The sequence below is a fragment of the Neltuma alba genome, unplaced genomic scaffold (genome assembly GCF_004799145.2).
Source record: "Neltuma alba isolate B1F8T4 unplaced genomic scaffold, ASM479914v2 tig00003186_pilon, whole genome shotgun sequence".
NCBI lineage: Eukaryota > Viridiplantae > Streptophyta > Magnoliopsida > Fabales > Fabaceae > Neltuma > Neltuma alba.
The window spans coordinates 992935-1013593 of NW_021633177.1; the positions used below are offsets into that span (position 1 = coordinate 992935).

Sequence of the window (20659 nt, forward strand, 5' to 3'; positions counted from 1 at the left end):
GGAAGGTGGATGGAGATTGATTGGGAACACGACGTAGGTACCAACAAGACGAAGGACACGGTACGAAGTTACGTAGAGTGCAGCTAGAACAGGAACATGATGATGAATATGTTATGGTTAGATGCATGAATGATACTACTGTTGTTGTTGATATTGTGTTTGATATTTTGTACAAGTGTGATGAAACATGTTGGGTGCTTCCGCGAAGATTCCTGTGTCTTAGCAACTGCGTACTTTTTAATTTTGATTCTTTCCGTGTCGTTGTACCTTCCATTCCTTGTTCGTCCCAACCGCACCTTCGTCCCTGCTACTGCCACTACGCCCCTTCATTTCTATGTATTTAATTAAGTCAAGTTCTAGTCAACCTTTTCTCTTTTCCTTGTCTTCACTAGCTACCTGCCATTCTGTCCTCCCTTCTGTGTGTCCATTTGTGCGTTGGGATGTTAAGTGTCAACAATATCCCCCCCCAAAAAAAAAAATCTCGTATCAAATTGAATTGAGCTTAATGGAGTATTATAATAAGTGGGAGGATCGACTAAAACCTTAAAAAACAAAACAAAAAAGAGAGGGAGTTATTGCCTTAGTATGGAGGTAAATATAATATTTCTCCCCAATTCTTAATTTAGAGTTATTCATCTAATTTGAATAAATAAATTAAATTAAATTAATTATTTAATTCTAAAAAATATTTTTAGAATACTAAATTATATATTCATTTTATCTTATATCTTTAAAATGATAAATATAACAAATAAAATGGATTAAAATTTCATATTTAGAATTAAAATTTACAGATAAATCAGCTCCCACATTAATCTTCGCCAGAGTATATGTTACATTGTCTTATGGAGAGTTTCTCATCCCATATAAGCACGTTAAAAAAAAAAAAATGCTTTAATGCAGGTCGAAACAAAAATTCTCTCATGCATTTATCTTAATCTCGCTGTAAAATTATTTCTGAAAATCTAATTTATACACCGTCTTTAGTTGATTCTCTGAAGTAGTTTAGTAGTATTTTTTTTTCCTCCCCACAGTATTTAAAAATCAGAAGAAGATTGATTCTCTCGTTTTATTTTTTGGGTGTGGCTCTCATTCCACACTCCCTTGCCATGTTCATTTCTAATTTCTAATTTTCTTGTCTACTATTAAGTGATAAACTTTAAAATATCAGGTCCTTGAAAATTGCTCCCTATATTATCTATGTTATTATGAATAAGAGAATTATTCTTAATTATATACAGAAACGACCAGATTTTGCTCTGTATATATGTACTGTTTTTTTAGTTTTCATTTTGTAAATAAGCTGATAATGGTGAATTAATCTGTAAGACTAAATAAAAATCCTTTCCCAAATCAATAAATGCTTTTTTGTTCACAACTTTATCTACCAATATTGCATTGTTTCCTGACACACCTACTTATTTTTAATTTAACTTTTGTAAAGGTTAGATTGGGTAATGTGATTTATATTTGGATTTAATTTTATAAAAGTTAATTTGTAAAAGTAGAAAAATTATTTGGATTGGCTTTGTAAATAAATCAGTTTGTAAAAGTAAAGTTATTTGAATTATTATTGAAAATGCAAGTTTAGTTGTGAAATAACAAAAAAATGCATAAATTTATTAAATAATACTCCTTTTGGTTCAAAATATAAGTATCAAATAGCTAAATTATGCGACTCAAAAAAATTAAAACATATTTAATGATTTAACTAACATTCTCTGTTTTGTGAAAAAAGGTTTAATCAACATCTTATGTTATAGATTAGAAGAACTACTCTTATAGTCTTATTTATAAGTCACTTCTAATATATTTTAACCAAATTAAGAAAAATCTTAAACTTTATTAACTCTCATTTATAATTTAATAAGTTCTTAACCTTATTCTTATTTAATATAAATTATAAATCATGAAACCAAAGTCAACAAATAATAAATGAAGTGTAAAATTGTACATTCACAAGAAAAAATTCCCTCTCCTCCTTATAAATAAGGCAAAAAATATTTTTATCTCTCTGTTTTATAAATAGTATTTGAAGAGTAACAATTAATTTATTCTCTCTTAACTTTCCTCTTCGTGATAATAAACTTTTTAAAGTAGGATCCACATTTTTCCCTTCTCTCTCCACTTTTCCAACGGCATAAGCATCAAATTTTAGCTTTTGACTAGTGTTTGGCAAGATAAAAAAGTGATTTTTAAAAATACTTTTTCGCAAAACGAATTAAACTCTTCCACATATTTATCTCGTATACTGTAAAAGCACTTTTAAAACTATGGTTTGGCTTCCATCCAAACACCCTATTAATCTTGCCATTTTGATATAAGCCTTTAACTTTTCAAGTTAATCCAAACACCAATAAATATGCCAAAAGTACTTTTACCTCCTAAAAGCTCCTTAAACACCGCTCAAACGTGACTCCAATTACGGGCATTTATGCATTCTAAAAGGACTTAGGGTGTGTTTGGATGAAACCAAACTATGGTTTGGAGAATAGCTTTTGGAGAATAGATTTTAGGAAAAATAGATTCTGTGAGGAATAGATTTTGTAAAAAGGTGATTCTGAGAAGTGAGAGTGTTTGGATAGTTGTTATTAGAAGTACTTTTTATATATACAAATTACTTAAAAAAACATAAGTTAATATGATAATTATATAAAAGATAAATTTTATGATATATTTTAATTTGAAAGAATAAAATTGTTAATAATATATTTTTTACCAACATAATTAATAATACATAAGATAATGTAATTAATAAATAATTAATATGTGTATATATGTTTATAAAATATAATGTTAAATATGTTTATAAAAAAATAATTAAGAAGTGTTAAAGTCATATTATTGTTGAGATCTACTCTGACAGGCACAATCATCTTTTCAATTTGAGTCAAAAGCAGAATGAATTCACTTCTCCTGAAACCATGGTTTTGGCCCAAACCATGGTTTTAGATTATTGACCCAAAATTGATGCTGTTTGGGTGACATCTCTCCAAAACCATGGTTTTGAGGGTTACCCAAACAAGCCCTTAATCAAATCAACCTCTCTCTATCTAGAGTACTTTTTATTGTTTCAAAAATCGTGTGCATGCTGTTACTATGTAATAATCAAACAGAAATTTAACGTGTCCCACGAAATCAATTAGTTTTTGTTGAGATATCAATTAGTATGCATTAAAATACAATATATATAACCTTATTTTATTAATTCTGCACTCGATTATTCCCTTGTGATTCATAAAACTAATGTACTCTTCTGTTATCGAAGTCACTTGCTTCATATATATATATATATTTATATAAATCGACATCATACCATATCCTACACTCTATAGTTTGGGATAGTTACGCATTTGAAAAAATCCTAAACTTGCCTTGCTTACAAGTTAGGGTGAAGTATAATTTGAAGAGGCGATAATGAGATAGACTAAATCATGATATGGAGAGAAAAAGTCAAAGGGGCGATGAAATCAACAGGAGCATTATAGAATAGACATTTGAAACGGTAACCGAAGACAACAACGATATGAGCTGCCGGTGTGGTCGGCCGAGCCGTTGTCTCCTTCTAGCCGCCCACAATCTTGGTCACCACCCACCGTCGCTGTTATACTTCTTTTCTTTATTTTAGTACTACTATTATATATTTCCCTCTTGCTTCCTATTGGGCCCAAACAAGCCCAACTAAATAAATTAATGCTATTTACATTTATAATTTATAATTTATGATTTGTAATAATTAAATTTATCATCATTTTCATTACATAATTTCAATATTCACATCCTATTTTCTGCCACCTCCTCCACCTCACTCCCAGCTCACCCTCTTGGATTTGGATCCAAGGTTGCTCTATTAATTAAGAGATTTTAATCATCAAATTATGACCCAATGGTGTTAAGAATAACATGAGGTACCTATACTTTTTCTTAATTTTTAATTTGATATCTATATGTTTTTTTCTTAATTAAATAATTTAAAAAACATCTTCCCTTAAATGCAACTAAATTTTCTTACATGTAATTTATTTTCCATTCTATTCAAAACATATCACATGCAACTAAACGTAAAATATCTTTTTCTAAAGGGGTGTTTGGATGAAAATCAAACTATTATTTCAAAAATAATTTTAGAGTATACGAAATAAATATATAGAGAAGTTTTTACAAAAAAATACTTTTAGAAAGCATTTTTAAGTGTATACAAACACTCCCAAGTGTAACTAAGTTTTCTTGAGTATAATCCATCTTTACCAAGAGCACTATGATCATTTTATGAACAATTTGTCTTGAAGTAGCTCAATAATTCACAAAATTCTAAAGAACATTTCCCAATAGAATTTTCAAATGGGATTATTCCCAACTTTCCCAATCTCTTTCTCTTTTTGGTCCTTCTTCCCCAGACAAAAAGGGGTAAACTAACGGACGCTTGTGCAAGTCAGTGATCCAATAGTTCTGATTTAAAAAACAAGAGTTTGCCACTCTTTTGTACTTAAGCACTGTTAACCTTTTCTCTCTTGAAATTTTAATTCAAATTAAAATAATCTTGATGGGGATATGTCTACCTGTCAAGGCGAGATCACACAGAACATGTGCATATATATGTGTACATTGACAATTTCTGTATAGCTTTTACATTGGGCGAGTCTTTACTTGTGAGTCCGAAGAAATTAATTAATTAAATTAAACTACATGCAAATTGACCCGGCCGACTCTCTTCTAGCTGATATAATAAAATAGAAACTGCATTCAAACACATGACATTTTACTATATTGATCTACAGATATAAAAATACATAAAAAAAAAAAACAACTTTATTTATGCAGCTAAGCTACTGGTTTAGTTTGCCAGAGTCAATGGTTTGTGAGGCCAACAACTAGTTACAACTAATTTAAGAACCTTCTGTTGTGTAATTATAAAAATATTATGTGTGTGAAGACGTCAATTCAACCCAGTCGGCATTCGCATTATTAAGTGTTTTTTCCCCAAATTTTACTCTCTTGATATATTTTGAATTGAATATACAGTCATAGCAGAATATGTCAAATTTTTAGCGCTCCATTCCTGATAAATAATTGTTATTATTATTTTTTTAAAAAAATTACACCCTGGCTGGCCTGCCTTTAATCAACTGAAAATATATAGATTAATTTATATGAATATAGGTTGACCCAGACTGACATTTCTTCACTACCAGATTTCAATTTCATACCAGTTCACAGGTGTAATTTACCCCGTTAGAGGTGGCTAATTCATGCTATATTATATCCGTCTTCCTATATTCATTCCCAAATAAGTCGTTTGACAATTTAATTTAATATTTTAGAGCTTATTTAAAAGAAAATGCTCCTGAACTCTTCTCCGAATACGCAGATAGGGAGTTAAGGCAAAGTCTGCAGATTTATCTAATGAAATAGCATATCACTGTCACTCAGAAATGAATTGAAGTGTCACATCCGGCGAGTTTATTTATTCCGATCAATTCCTTTGAACTATATACTGCAGGCCTAAAGAAGTGATCCAACCTCTGAACTGATCATTACAAAATACAAATTAGTAGAATAAAGCAAATAAACAACCCGACAGCTCTAGTTTGTTGAAGGGGCTTCATAGTTATCATCGAGAAAACTAGGAATTTAGGATTATCTAGTAAAGCATAAAAGCTCACTCAGAAGGCCACCGTTTTATCAAATTAATCCATCAGTTTGATTAAGTCGAACCATTCTTTAATCTGACAGAAGAGAGATTGTTTCCAATTTTGCAGTTTTTAAGTATATTGCTATGACAGAATCAAAAAGAACAAGATCTCAGAATGCGGCTGCGAACTTTCAAAGTTGGTAACTTCCATTGAAAAAATCAATATAATGCTTATTACATTAACATCAGTATGAGAAGGGGCGAGGTAAAAAACAAAATGAATAGAACTTATTGTGCTGATTCTATGGGTTAAAAAAAATGGAAGTGCTGGTATGTACAGAGAAAGATTCAGTTCCCGCGCTTTACATAAAGGCAGTAATCTCTTCCGAATGAGAATGAGGAAGAACTAGTTGGCCCTACTCTTCAGCCCTGCTTGAGCCTTCTCCTCAGGCTGAGAATAAAATCCCTAATTCTGTATCATTACAATTAGCTAACTTGAGCCTTCAATTAAGCTCCTCCCAGGCCGAAACTAAAATCCCTAATTCTGTAGTATCAGTAATTCTCTCTCTTGTACTGGTGAAGCTTCATATATAGTCACCCAATTTGATTACCATAACGCTTATATCATCAAAAGAGCCTCGTGAAGCTGACAATTCTACAAGCTTTTTACAGGCCAACAATGGCTGTGGGTCATCAATCTCTATACAAAAGGAACGAGCAATATCCACTGCTTCCTGATTAGTAACCTGTAATCATTGAGAAAGAAAAAAGATTGATAAATATTTGAGGAATAATCCTTCTCGGGTGGAATTTTGATGATAAACTGGGAACGTTGTGCGCATACCTTATCCCATAATCCGTCTGAAGCTAGTATTAATAAGTCATGTTCAGCTTCAATTTTGAGAATTTTAGTCTCAGGTTCTGCTGTCACCCATTGCTTCAGGTGTCTGTCTCCAATTCCTCGAGACACGGCAAGAGATCCCTGGATCCTCCAGACTCCACGGCATAGATCCACATAGCCACCCTACAAGATAGTCAAACCCGGTTCTCTTCAGAAACTGATAAAACTAAAATCAAATAATGTTCTTTCAATATTTATATATCAGGATCAGAAGCATACCAGAGCTTCAACTCTGTCTCTTTCGTCTTCCCTTGAGGGGCGGTGATCAGATGTGAGGGCCTCAGCTTTGCCTCCTCTGCAGATGACAGCACGGCAATCACCAACGTTGGACACAATGAGGTTGCCATCTCTGATCAATGCTGTCACACAGCAAGAACCACCTTGGACATCCTCTTTAAGGAACTCCGAATCTGTGGTCAAGTAACCATGTTTCACTGCGTCTTCAATGTCGTCATCATCTTCTTCTTCGTCGCTACTCTTCCTAATTACTTCTTTGAAGACATTCTTTTCCAAGTTATGAGCCGCAAATTCCGCAGCTTTTGCTCCTCCATGGCCATCGAATATTCCAAAGAAAGCCTATCATTGGTGACACAGTACATTGAGATGTTAACTCTATGCCAGGTGCATTTAATTATTAAATGACTAGACATATTTTTCAAACTCCGGTCATTGTGACCATTCCGAAATTTTCCTTGTTTCAACATTCTATCGAAAACTACAGGTCACGGTTTCATTCGTTTAACAATCAAACTTTCCAGAAGTAACCATGCCCGACCAGGTCATCCAAAAACAGTAGTAGATGGCCAAAGGTAAAATTCTTAATCATTAAGTTATCCAAACAGTCTAGTCAATCTGTAGAAAAATTCAAATGGGGAAAAAGAAAGTACTTTTTTTTTTTTTTGTTTGCGGGGGGGGGGGGTTTACCTGCTTTGGTTTTCCTTGAAGGTTAACGGCAGCCGAGTAACGGTCCTCCATGAACTCCCTCCTTCCCCTCTTGCAATACACAGAAAACCCACTTCCTTCAGCCTCCAAGAAATCCCGAGCCGCCGCAGACGGCGTGCGGAGCACCAAAAGCGAAAGACGCGACAGGAATATCAAGCCTAGTAGGTCTCTTCCTCTTCAAGAGGGAGTTCGTGGGCAGGGAGGAGGAGGGTGAAGGAGCAGAAGAATAAGTCGAAGCAGAAGGAGACGGTGGACTGGGCAAGGCGATTGGAGGCTTCAAGTGCCTGAAGCAGGAAGAAGAAGGTGAAGAAGGAGGAGATATAATAGAATTCATATTGTTGCAGAAGAGAGAAGAAGAGGAAGAGAAGGCTGGGGGGCTAGGGACAGCGATGGAGCAAGACATATTGGCGAGTGGTATGAGGAGAAGAATAGAATTAGAGTGGATTTGAAGGGGACAAAGTAAATTTATACATGTGAGAAGTTTTATCGGGTAAGAAATCGTCAAACGTTGGAAATGGTGTCGGAGGGGAATGAAATGAATAAGGAAGGATATGAGAAGTGAGAAGAGGCGAATATAAAGGGGGGAGGAACTAGTTTTGCGTGTACACAATGCGGCAGAACTGTAGATTAGGTGGTCAACTTTTCAATGAAAAAGTTGTGTTTGACCAGATTATCATTTGGGCCACTCCTCAAAATCTCATTTTTACCCCTTCATCCTTTCCCTTAATATGTAAGCTAGCGAATCAGCGACAAAATGGTGTTTTTTTTTTTTGGCCACCAACAATAAATGGTGTCCAAGACGTGATCGGATGCTGAAATGTATATACTACTCCTCTGATTGACATTTTCAAAAAAAAATCTTAAAATGTATTAATTTTCTATTAAAATATAATAATTTTTTAATTTTATTCATATTTAATATATATACCTTTTAAAAGAAATAACTACTTATATTATAATAAATAAATAACAAAATAGTATATTCATACTGAAAATTTAATGAAATGACTTATAAATAGTATACAAAAAAATCTTCTCTCTCTGCCTTATAAAAAGGAACAGAGGAGTACATCCTTATGAAAATTTAGATTTATTCTTTTTTACATTGAATAATATGTGCATTCATAAGATTTCGTACATGGAATATTGGAAAGTCCATCTATGAATGTTAGGTGTTTTCAGGCAAAAAAAAAAAGAATATTAGGTTTTTTGTTTTAATGATTATATTCCTATTATCATTTTTGTAAATATCGATATTAAATGTGGAATGAGAATATTCTCCACATAAATTTAAATAATGCAAACCGAATATTAATAGATGCCTTTTTAGAATACATACTGGAGTTGAGAATTCAAACTCCAACAATTTGTTTGGAGAACGAGAGTTCGTATGATTCTTATATTAATAACCTATTACTTTTATCATTATTTATAAACACCCCATCGGTCTATATATAAGTTTTAAATTTAAAAAGAAATGTAATTCATTTTGTAAGTTTTTATTCAGGTTTGTGTTAATATTTAATGCATTTTTTCTTTAATTTTCCCCTTAATTACTTATTTTCTCTTATTTATTTTGCTCTCTTTTATTACGTTTTTCTACCTATTTTCTTTTATTATTATTTTATTTATAATGAGAGTATATTTAAAAACAAAAATATATTTTTAACACATTTAATATTTTTAATTTTTAATTTATTTATTATTTATAAATTAGTTATTTAAAATTTATAATAAATATGAGAGGGAGTATTAGACATGGGAAGGGGAGGCTAGGACCTAGGAATGGCAACATGGACGGGGAAAGGGACGTCGGTGAGGCTCGGAATGTTTGAAGCTGAAAGGGATTGTTTCTAGGACTCGATCAAATTTCACTTCTCTTCTTTCCACGTGGCACACCCCCCCAACGCAGTCGTTTCCCAGTTTCAACTTGCAAGTCTTACTATTCACACCTCACGGCTGAGCAGCCCCGGCTTCCCATTGATTTATGTACATCACCCGATATTTTGGATAAAATTAGTTAGGATTATGATAATACTACTGCTATTAAATAATTTTATAAAAAGAATCGAAGGTTGGTAAAATTATGCGTGGGTGGTAAAAAACTTGGATGCGCGTGACATGTGTCGTGGGGATAATATGGAAATAAGAAACCGAATTAAAAGCGGCATCCCCTTTTTTTGATTTTGGACAGCTGCAAGCATATGCGTCCATACAAGGCAACTTCCTCCGTGGGCCAAATTATTATTATTATCATCAAATTGACCCATCATTATGAATCCTTTCATGTTACTTTCTGAGCATGAGCCTGTATAATTCAATTTCGAATAAAAATAAATTATAATCATTATTATTCATCGATTCCTTTTATTCTCTTGTAATTATTTGGTGGTGTACGGCGGTGGGTTCATTTTAAATATACAAAATGTATGGCTCACTATGATGGTCTTCCCTGCAGGATACGGTCCATTGAATGGAGGCGCGAAGGGAAGGGAATGGGCTATATGAAATTGAAATAATCAATAATCAAAGCGGTGGTTGAGATGGCTAATGAGAATATGGAAAGGAAAAGCATGAAAGTGGTGGCCGTGGGAGTTCAGGAAAACTGGGAATGGGAAGTTTCAAAAAGGGGACACCTTTTGTTTGCGACAAGTCCCAGAATGATATGATAAAAAGTAAAGCTAACATGAGATGCTTTTCATAATACAAAATACAAGAAAATACTGTGAGCTTTTTGAGCCCTCAAAGGAAATACCCTATGCCATTATTCCGAGTAAAGGTTAATCATAAGGAAGTTTCCCCCTTCCTTTAAATCCTTATTTGTTCAACAAGGCAGAAGACCTCTTCCCAAAAGCAGAGCAGAGAAACCCTAATCTTGTTGGCTTCATTATCCATAAAATGAAATGTCGATTAAAATATAAGGTGCACCATGAAGAAGAAACTCACTTCCTATATACATCTTACGGCTCAATCCTGTTTTTTACTTTTCAAAAGTGCAGTATCCTAACGAACATGATGCACACTGGAATTCTAATTATTTTTTCACTTGGTGAATTATTGTAATTTCAATTTAAATTTAAACTCTCAGTACCAAGCTTGATGGCCACTAGAGCCCCGGCACATCTGTGTAACGTGTTTGTGTGTGTTCAAGTCTAAAGGGGTGTTTGACATTCTCAAAACCACGGTTTCAGAAACACTTTTCCGTAAAATGAGGTAACCTCCTCCACATATTTACTTCGTAATCCATAAAAGCACTTCTGAAACCATAATTTGGTTTCTATCCAAACACCTCCTAAGATGTTATACCAAAAACCAAAAGCAGATGATGTTCCTTTTGTGAAGAAAAGGCCACATCATTTTTGCCCAAGAAAAAGAAAAACCCACAACGAATCCACAAATACACAATCAGCACTATCAACCCAACATGTTGTTCGTGGGCCCAAGAAAACTTAACGTGATTGGCTTGACCCGAGCCCACCAGCTCCCGAGTTACCGGCAGACTAACATGATGAAGGTATTGCTTTTTTTTTTCTTTTGTTTTTTTACCAACACTGACTTATTTTATGATTCTTTCGTTAGTAGATACAAAATACTCCTCCCGTCTTAAATACAAAAACCTTATATTAGTATGTATAAGAGTCTTATATTTAAAACCGGATAATATTTATCATTCTCTTCCTGTTTTTTTTTTTCCGTTACTTTTATTTCAATCCATTCTTGGATCGAATGAGCACTCACATAATTAGCTGTACTTAAGAGGCCACTTTTTTGTTGAATTCAAATTCAAACCTTGGTTCGTTTGTGAGCTTCCGCTTGATTAAAGCAACCACCAGTCTGCATTTGTTGTGGCGACTTAAAAAGCAGTGGCAATAGTTGCCTAGGCATAACCTAGTGCTGCTATGGGTAAAAGCCGCCCGTATACACATCATCAGCATGGACAATTCGTTCTCATCCGCAGCAATGCAATGCTTGCTGTGTTGGAACTAGAAAGGTGTCCTGAGATTTTTTTCCGATTTCGACCACTTGCTGATCAGCCATCCTTTTTACCAATACAGCAGAAGGGACTTTTGGACGATTGATTGCTCTCATTTATTTTGCAGATCCCGAAACTTGTAATATGATGCGATCAGCAAAGGCCCTATACATGCTTTTCATTCATTCACAGTTCAAAAGCAACAAAGATATTAGTTGTGGGGTGACATCATGAAACTCAGTCCCTTAGATGTTCATTAATGATTGCGATCATATCCGCAAATCATTACAGGTCTGTAGGCTCGTCACAGTTGTGCACAATACACCCCCAGTGAGTTTATTGACCAGAAAACAAAAATTCAAAGCTAAAAAAAGAAAAAAGGCATGGTTTTAAAGAAATATATAGCTGCCCCGTTGACCTCCCAGAGCAACAGCAGAAAATAGCTGCGGGGAAGATATTAAGAAAGCAACACAGTGGCTATTGCTTCAAGGGAACGAGTCGAATGGGAATTGAAAACGAATCCTCAATGACCAGATTATGAAGCTTCTACGCAAATGAGACCCTAACAAAGCAGCACGAGAAGACGCTTGGAAAGGCGCCGGTACCCTAGCTCCATAGGAATATGACCCTAACCCTCACTTATGTCTCGAGTTTTGCTCCTGGAAGTAGAACGGCGTGAGGGCCCTTCTTATACAAAGCGATAGGGTTGGTTCATGGGCCGGCGGAAGCCCCAAACGAGTCCATGTGATTTTCCACGCAGTCCCGAAGGCCCAAGTATTAGTTATCAATTAGGCCCAGAGCATATCATGGGCCCGGACTCCAGTGAGAACAAACTGCTGGGCCCAGACAATCCCCAGTTTCTTAAGTTCGATAAGAATTTATAATAAAAACTTGGCAGGACCTATGCGCGTGTATATACATAATACAAGTATAATTCCTCGGTGCTACAAAGAGCCGAGGAGTATGGGGTTGGACTAGTTGGAGTCATGATTTCTTACTATCTCCCATCTCTAATATAAGAGCTAATTGATTGATTTGAATAGATTAAAAAAACTGCTTAAGTTAGTTATTTATAATAAATAAGTGTTGTATTTCTTAAAATATTTTTGCTAATCAACTCATTCAACTGTATTGGCTAGAACTACTAATATTATCAAGACTATTTTGAAAATAAATAAACAAATATAAGAGAAAACGTAGATTGGAAGTTTTATATTTATGACTAAAATAAAAATTAAACAGGCTCTTATATCAAGAATTGAGATAATGTTGTCCATTTATATAATGCAACTCGTGATTCTTCTTCCGATGGGAACACAAATAGAAGAACTCAGTGAAACCTTAAGGTACAAAACAAATGTGCATGAAAAGATTATGCTGGTGGGTGAAATGATATGGGATTTAAAAAATAGATCATGTAATTAGGTACGATTAACTTTGAAGGTTGCAATGCAAAGCTAACTTCCTTAGGGAACAGAATTTGGTATATATACTACACGCACCTTCCTTTGCCTCCCATTAAGTTAATGAACTCAAATCTGCCACGTTTTTAAATTTTATATATTAATTATCCAACATCTTCATTTTGATTTTCATTTTTGCCATATTTTGGATGGAGGAATCTCATCAAACGTTGTGACGTTGTCAATTCATTTATATTTTTAGCACCGTCATAGCCCATGCTTCACGTTGCTGATTAGTGGGAAGAGATAAGAATGGCTTAATTAATAATAATGGAATCCGACTAATCAGTGGAAGCTGAATTATTTGAGGATCCGATGCAGGGTTAATTTAATCAGAATCGTCCTCTCTTTCTTTTTTTTGGCCAACAATCAGAATCGTTTTCTAATCAAATGATGACACATAACTAGACTTGGTCAATATAATTATATTATCCTTACTTATAACTGATTCGCGTGATCACTCTCGGAATAACTTGAAGTTGAAGTAAATCCATGATTATCCATCCAACAATTAAAATAAAGTCACTATTTAAATATATGCGTTTATGTGTGTCACAAAATTATTTATTTATTTATTTATTTTTCTGGGTAAATGTATACATAGTTTTACATATTATAGTAGTATTATTCCACGCACGCCACTTCATCGTGTCGCCGCATGCTACATTTCTGAGTCTGGAAACGCTTATCGTCAAACTGTTGATTAGTCCTGTTTGGTAGGAAGAAAATAGCAAATACTATGCTTTTCTTTTTTGTTATTTTAATTTGACGTTCAAAATCTTGAAATGTTTGAGTTTAACCTACAGATGCCGATTCCGAGTTCATGTTTCTACAAATGACGACGCCAACGTCCGTTTGGCTAATTAATATTTTAGTTTGAGTTCAACAAATCAATTTAAATAACTTATTATTATTGGGTCGTTTCATAATTATCATTTAAGCCTCCTTTTTTTGACATAAAAAGGTTAATATATCTGGCGAAGCATCTTTTCATCCACATGCCAGATGCGCCATTGGCTCCTGAAAACGCTCAGAAAAAAATCAACATAATAGTAACATATCCTCTTTATTTAGTTGCCGTAAATTAGCGCACACAAACCTAGTCGTCAATGAAGTTTAGTTTTGCATAATATTCAAGATAAATTATATATTGTTTATATTGCAACTTGTAAATAATGCATTTATATATAGATTTCAAATTATATATTGTAAAGAATAACTAACAGCTTGCTGAGTTCTAACTTCTAAGGCTCTGAGATCAAGGGAAAAAATTCGGAATATTTGAGTTTTTTTCAGCTTCGTTGCTTCCATTCCCATCCCATATCTATTATTCTAAACATTATCTGGAGAAGTATAGTTACATTATTCTTTTCATACTTACCAAATATTATTTTTTTATATATACTGACCATTTTACCTAACATTAATTTTCTATTCTTGTTCACACACTGCATAATTTAAATTTTTTTTTTAACTTACAGAGTAAGGAGAGCCTTGTAGTTATCATGTACGGAAGGATAGGAAGAAGATGTAATAGTGGGGACGCCATTATTGTCACTCTCCCCCACGAAGATCCATTCACAATGGCCAGTAATTTGGGGGTTGTGGAAGAACCGATAATTGCTTCTTCCTGTTCAAAAAATAGAAGATGCCAAAAGCATAAAGTACAACAAAGATGGAAAAGAAGGTCCCCAAAAAAATAACGAAGAAGGAGGAGATAAAGCTTCAATGTCAATCATTCTTTCTTTTTTGTTTTTTTTTTGCTTGATATAGGTATTTTCTTACTGAAAGTAATTATCATTGGGTATTAAATATGAACCCATCTTTCAATGAGATTTAAATTTTGATTCATCATGTTATAAGATATCGTTTCTTCTGTTATACCCTATTCCTATTATTAACGTGAATCATTTTATAGAATGTGTACACGTGAAGCCCTGTCTCACGCAGGCCCGACCAATAACACTCCTTATCTGTCTTTTTAATTTTTGACCAACAATCTTTCATGTCTATCTAAAACACAAATCTGAAACGTAGAATTTTTGACCCAAAAAAAAGAAAAGAAAAGTAGAATTAGAAGCTGCTAGTAAAAAAAGCCAGATATCACCCAAAAAAAGCCGGATTTTTTGATAGGAGAACTGAAAAGGATAAAAATATAAGTCGAAATGAATTCAATAATAGCAATAATTAAATCGTATAAAGGCAAGTCATTGAGTGTCTAATATTCTTTTTCTTTTTTTTTGGTCAGAGTGTCTAATATTCAAATTGTCGGGTTTAACATAGCGGCAAGCCAGTGCCAATCCACATGTTTATCTGCTTCTTTGCAAACATAGTTACATAATCTATTTAATATTAATATTAATGCTTCTTCTGCGCAAAAGGACATATTTAAATTGTATAATTTATCCAACAACATTCGAAAGTACAAAACAGCTTTGAAACAAACAAACAACAAAATTAAACAACTCTGACTATTAATCCTTCATTAGTATAATGCCTATTCATCAGTAGCTTCATAAGAAGAGATGGTGGACATAATTAAAACCTAATTTGAATGGCACTTTGTTATATAGTTAGCAACTAGTAATAAATTACTATCTCTGGTACTTAATATAAGAACTACTTAACTAATTTAAGCAGATCAAGGGAATTAGTTATTTTACTTATTTGTAATAAATAAATGTTGCGTTTCTTAAAATATCTTTACTAATCAAGTGTATTGGCTAGAATTACTATTATCACAAAGATTATCTTGAAAAATAAATAAATAAATATGAGAAAGTGGATCGGGGTCTTACATTTAGAGAGTGTTTGGGAACTGTAAAAAGTGCTTTTTAAAAGTATTTTTCTGCAAATCAGGATAAACCTCTTCACCATAACCAAAATAAAAGCCATTTAGAACCAAAATAAAAACCAAACGAGTTTTTATATTAAAAACCGAAGGTGGTAGCTTTTTTTGAAAATCCAAATCACCAATGATTCTTGATTAAATTTCCTTTATAAATTTAACGAAAATGCATGTCATCTTTTCAGTCAGAAGTCATCCATTTCCAGTGCTTCCACCATAACCACAGCAAAAACCTAATGTGACTTGTTTGATTTATATATGTATACGTAAATAAACTGGCTATCATCTTTCTCCTCACGGATGAAATCTTCTCTGGTTGGCTGGCCTAAAAAAAGGTGAATAATCTTCTGTCACGAATGTCTAGTGTGCCAAGTAAATGTCTAGTTACAAAATTAAATATATGCTAAAGTATACTTTTAATTCTTTAATTTTGTACAAAGTTTCAATTTGTTCTCTTAACCTAAAGTATATTTTTAGTCATTTAATCCTAATTTTTTTAAAAAATAATGACTTAAAATCTTAAATATTGATAAAATATTTTTAAATGCTAACATATTAGCTTTAATTTTTAGAACATTCATAATTGTTACGAAAAACAATCATCGAATCCTAATGATTTTGGAGTTTAAGAATCAAATATATGCTTTTTAAAGTTAAAAGATCAAATTAAAACTTTATACAGAGTTAAAAGACCAAATGTATACTTTAGTCATTAAATATGTACATTTATGTGTGTTACAAAATTATTTATTTATTTATTTCTCTGTGTAAATGTATACATAGTTTTACATATTATAGTAGTATTATTCCACGCACGCCACTTCATCGTGTCGCCGCATGCTACATTTCTGAGTCTGGAAACGCTTATTGTCAAACTGTTGATTAGTCCTACTTGGTAGGAAGAAAATAGTAAATATTGTGCTTTTCTTTTTTGTTATTTTAATTTGACGTTCAAAATTTGTTTAGCGTACAGATGCCAATTCCGAGTTCATGTTTCTATAAATGACGACACCCATGTCCATTTGGCTAATAAATATTTTAATTTGAGTTCGACAAATTAATTTAAATCGCTTATTATTATTGGTTCGTTTAATAATTATCATTTAAGCCTCCTTTTTTTTGACATAAAGAGGGTTAATATATCTGGCGAAGCATCTTTTCATCCACATGCCAGATGCACCATTGGCTCCCGAAAACGCTCAGAAAAAAATCAACATAATAGTAATATATCGTTTTTATTTAGTTGCCGTAAATTAGCACACAAACTAATTCGTCAGTGAAGCTTAGTTTTGCATAATAGTCAAGATAAATTATATATTGTTTATAAATTGCAACTTGTAAATAATGCATTTATATACAGATTTCAAATTATATATTGCAAAGAATAACTAACAGCTTGCTGAGTTCTAACTTCTAAGGCTCTGAGATCAAGGGAAAAAATTCGGAATATTTGAGTTTTTTTTCAGCTTCGTTTGCTGTCATTCCCATCCCATATCTATTATTCTAAACATTATCTGGAAAAGCATAGTTACATTATTCTCTTCGTACTTACCTGGCATTAATTTTCTATTCTTGTTCACACACCTCGTAATTTAATTTTTTTTTAACTTACAGAGTAAAGGGCGCCTCGTGGCTATCATAGCGGGGACGCTATTATTGTCACTCTTCCCTACGAATATCCATTCACAATGGTCAGTAATTTGGGACTTGGATTCTTTCCGCTTTTCCTCCCATCCTCTTCCCCTCCACTGCTTTCTTTTTTTTTCCCCTCACAACCATAAGATTAAAATTTCAATAGTCCAGATTTAACATCTTATAAAAATATTATTAAACAAAATAAATAAATTTAAACTGTTAAAATCAGGTCTAAACAGTTAACAACTATAATTAAAAAAAGTTAAAAAAAATTTGCTCTGTAATAACAATCTGTAGATATGAGCTGTTCAAATTAGATTTTAACAGTTTAAATTTATTTATCTATTTTTATAATTATATTTATTTCTATAAAATGTTATAAAATATTAAATCTGACTATTGAAGTTTTGATTCAATAGTTGTGAAGGGCAAAAAAATGTAATGGAAGTGAAGAGAATGGGAGAAGAAGTGGAGAGAATCCAAATCCAGTAATTTGGGGGTTGTAGAAGAACCAATAATTGCTTCTTCCTGTTGAAAAGAAAGAAGATGCCAAAAGCATAAAGTACAACAAAGATGGGAGAGAAGGTCCCCTCCCCCCCCAAAAAAAAAGAGGACGAAGAGATAAAGTTTCAATGTCAACTATTTATTTATTTTTCCTAGACATTTTTTTATTTGAGGTAATGTTATTTAAAATATTTTCAGATGCTAAATATGAACCTATCTCAACAGGATTTGAGTTTTTTTTTAGTGAAAAGCAATTTATTGAAAAATAACAGCAAACTTACAGGGGGAATAAAAGAAAAGAAAGAAAAAGAAACTACTAAGAGATTACATAATAAGCTATTTACGCAACTCAGCAGATCTTATAATTTGATCGGTCAAAGACTTCATAAACTAGTCTTGGAGGCTGGGTCGCCTCATGAACAGGATTCGAGTTTGATTATAAGATATTAGCCTTTTTCCATTCTATAGAATGTGTATACGTGGAGCCATGTCTCACGCAGGCCCAACCAATAACACTCCTTATCTATCTTTTTTATTTTTGACCAACAATCTTTGATGTCTATCTAAAATACAAATGTGAAACGTAGAATTTTTGACCCAGAAAAGAAAAGAAAAGTAGATTTGGAAGCTGCTAGAAAAAAAGCCGGATATCACCCCAAAAAAAGCCAGATTTTTTTATAGGAGAGCTGAAAAGGATAAAAATATAAGTTGAAACGAATTCAACAATAGCAATAATTAAATCGTATAAAGGCGAGTCATCGAGTGCTTAATATTCAAATTGCCGGGTTTAACATAGCGGCAAGCCAATGCCAATCAGCATATTTATTTGCTTCTTTGGAAACATAGTTGCATGATTCATTTAATATTAATATTAATGCTTCTTCTGCGCAAAAGGACATTTCTAAATTGCATAATTTATCCAGCAACATTCGAATATACTACTTTCGATCCTAATTATAAAACCTCATTTATAGTCTACAAATGAGATTTTATCATCTATAGTCTGTAGACAAAATCTTATAATTAAAACCGGAGATAGTACAAAACAACTTTGAAACAAACAAACAACAAAACTAAACACCTCTTGCTATTAATCCTTCAGTAGTATAATTCCCATTCATCAGTCGCTTCACAAGAATAGATGGTTTACACACTCAAAACCTAATTTGAATGGCACTTAGTTACACAGTTAGCAACTAACAATGAGTTTGCTTTTTCTTGAAAATCCAAATCACAAATGATTCTTGATTAAATTTCCTTTCTAAATTGATATTTTCAACGAAAATGTATGTCATCTTTTCAATCAGAAGTCATCCATTTCCATTGCTTCCACCATAGCCACAGCAAAAGCCTAATGTGACTTGTTTGATTTATATATGTATACGTAAATAAACTGGCCATTATCTTTCTCCTCACGGATGAAATCTTCTCCGGTTGGCTGGCCTAAAAAAAGGTGAATAACCTTCTGTCACAAATGTCTAATGTGCTAAGTAAATGTCTAGTTGCTAACTAGCTATTGAGTATGTATAATTATAAAGCTTGATGTTTATATCGTTATATTACGAGGGATGATTATTGTTATTACTCAACTTGTTATTAAATATATAATTGTGACGTACAATGATTATTACTGTTGCTCAAGTTGTTATTCCTTTAGTCTTTAACATAGGACTTAACTAGCTAATTTGAATATATTAAGAATATTAATTAAATTAGTTAATATGATATGTTTTTCTTAAAATGCTTTAAGTATTTTACTTAATTCCTTTCCTCCCTTTCTTATTTGATTATTGTTGGAGAATATTAATAAACTTAATTTGAAAAAAATTGGTAAACATATGAAATAAGTCTTATATATAGGAGACCATCATACCAATATAAACTCTCTAATTAGGTTTTATATTAAGAACCGGGAGAGTATTAAATATGGAGCCCCACAATTTGTAAACTTAATATACACGAAGACAACGATTCACGGCCGGTCCCATGTGTATTAGTTTCTTAATTCTTCGTTAGTGTTATTCGGGCCTTAGAATCTAATCGCATATTCAATTTAGGAAATAAAACTTTTCAGATTCGAACATTATTTTGATTTCAAATTTAAAAAGAGTTGTTTAATGACTAAGAAGCTTTTCGTTGTTATTCTCTTTGTACAATATATGTAGATTCCTTGAACCTAACAAAATGCTTGTTAATTCACACCCGACATCCTTATATAGTTGACATCAATTTGGATATAAATAATTAAAGTGAATTAAAATAGCATTGTTTTGAGATTATATCGTGATAAGAAGACAAGGGAAAAGCTAGTGAATGAACTAATTAAATAAACAGGCAAGGTCGTCATTGATGAAGCTGAAGGTGATTAGGAAACAACGAAAATATATAAACAAAGAGAAGCGACCTAACGGAGATACCAAAAGACGCATGTATCACCAAATAATAATAATAATAATAATAATATATTGCTTCTTTTTTTCTTTTCGCCATCAATAATATATTACTTCATTCGATCATAGTTATAAGACTACACTTATTAGTCATTTATAAAATTTAATAAAAATAATTATGCATTATCTACACACAAAAAAGAAGATATACTCATATCTCTTATGTTTAACTTAATGGATTTTTCATCCTCTTCTCAAATGAGGCTTTTTTTTTTTGGAAAAAAAGGGAGAGACTGATATGTTAATTAATGGGATGAAGAGAAGGATACAAAACGGGAACAACGTAACTCTATGGAAGCATTAAAAGTCAG

General features: G+C 32.7%; 1 non-coding gene and 1 pseudogene across 1 annotated transcript; both read right to left on the bottom strand.

Moving 5' to 3' along the window:
* Positions 1–5818: 5818 nt before the first annotated feature.
* On the bottom strand, positions 5819–8011 carry LOC114740670 (probable protein phosphatase 2C 25; annotated as a pseudogene).
* Positions 8012–11679: 3668 nt separating this feature from the next.
* LOC114740724 (small nucleolar RNA SNORD25) lies at positions 11680–11763 on the bottom strand. The gene has a single exon (XR_003739710.1). It is a non-coding gene; the product is annotated as a small nucleolar RNA SNORD25 (small nucleolar RNA).
* Between the last annotated feature and the right edge of the window lie 8896 nt (positions 11764–20659).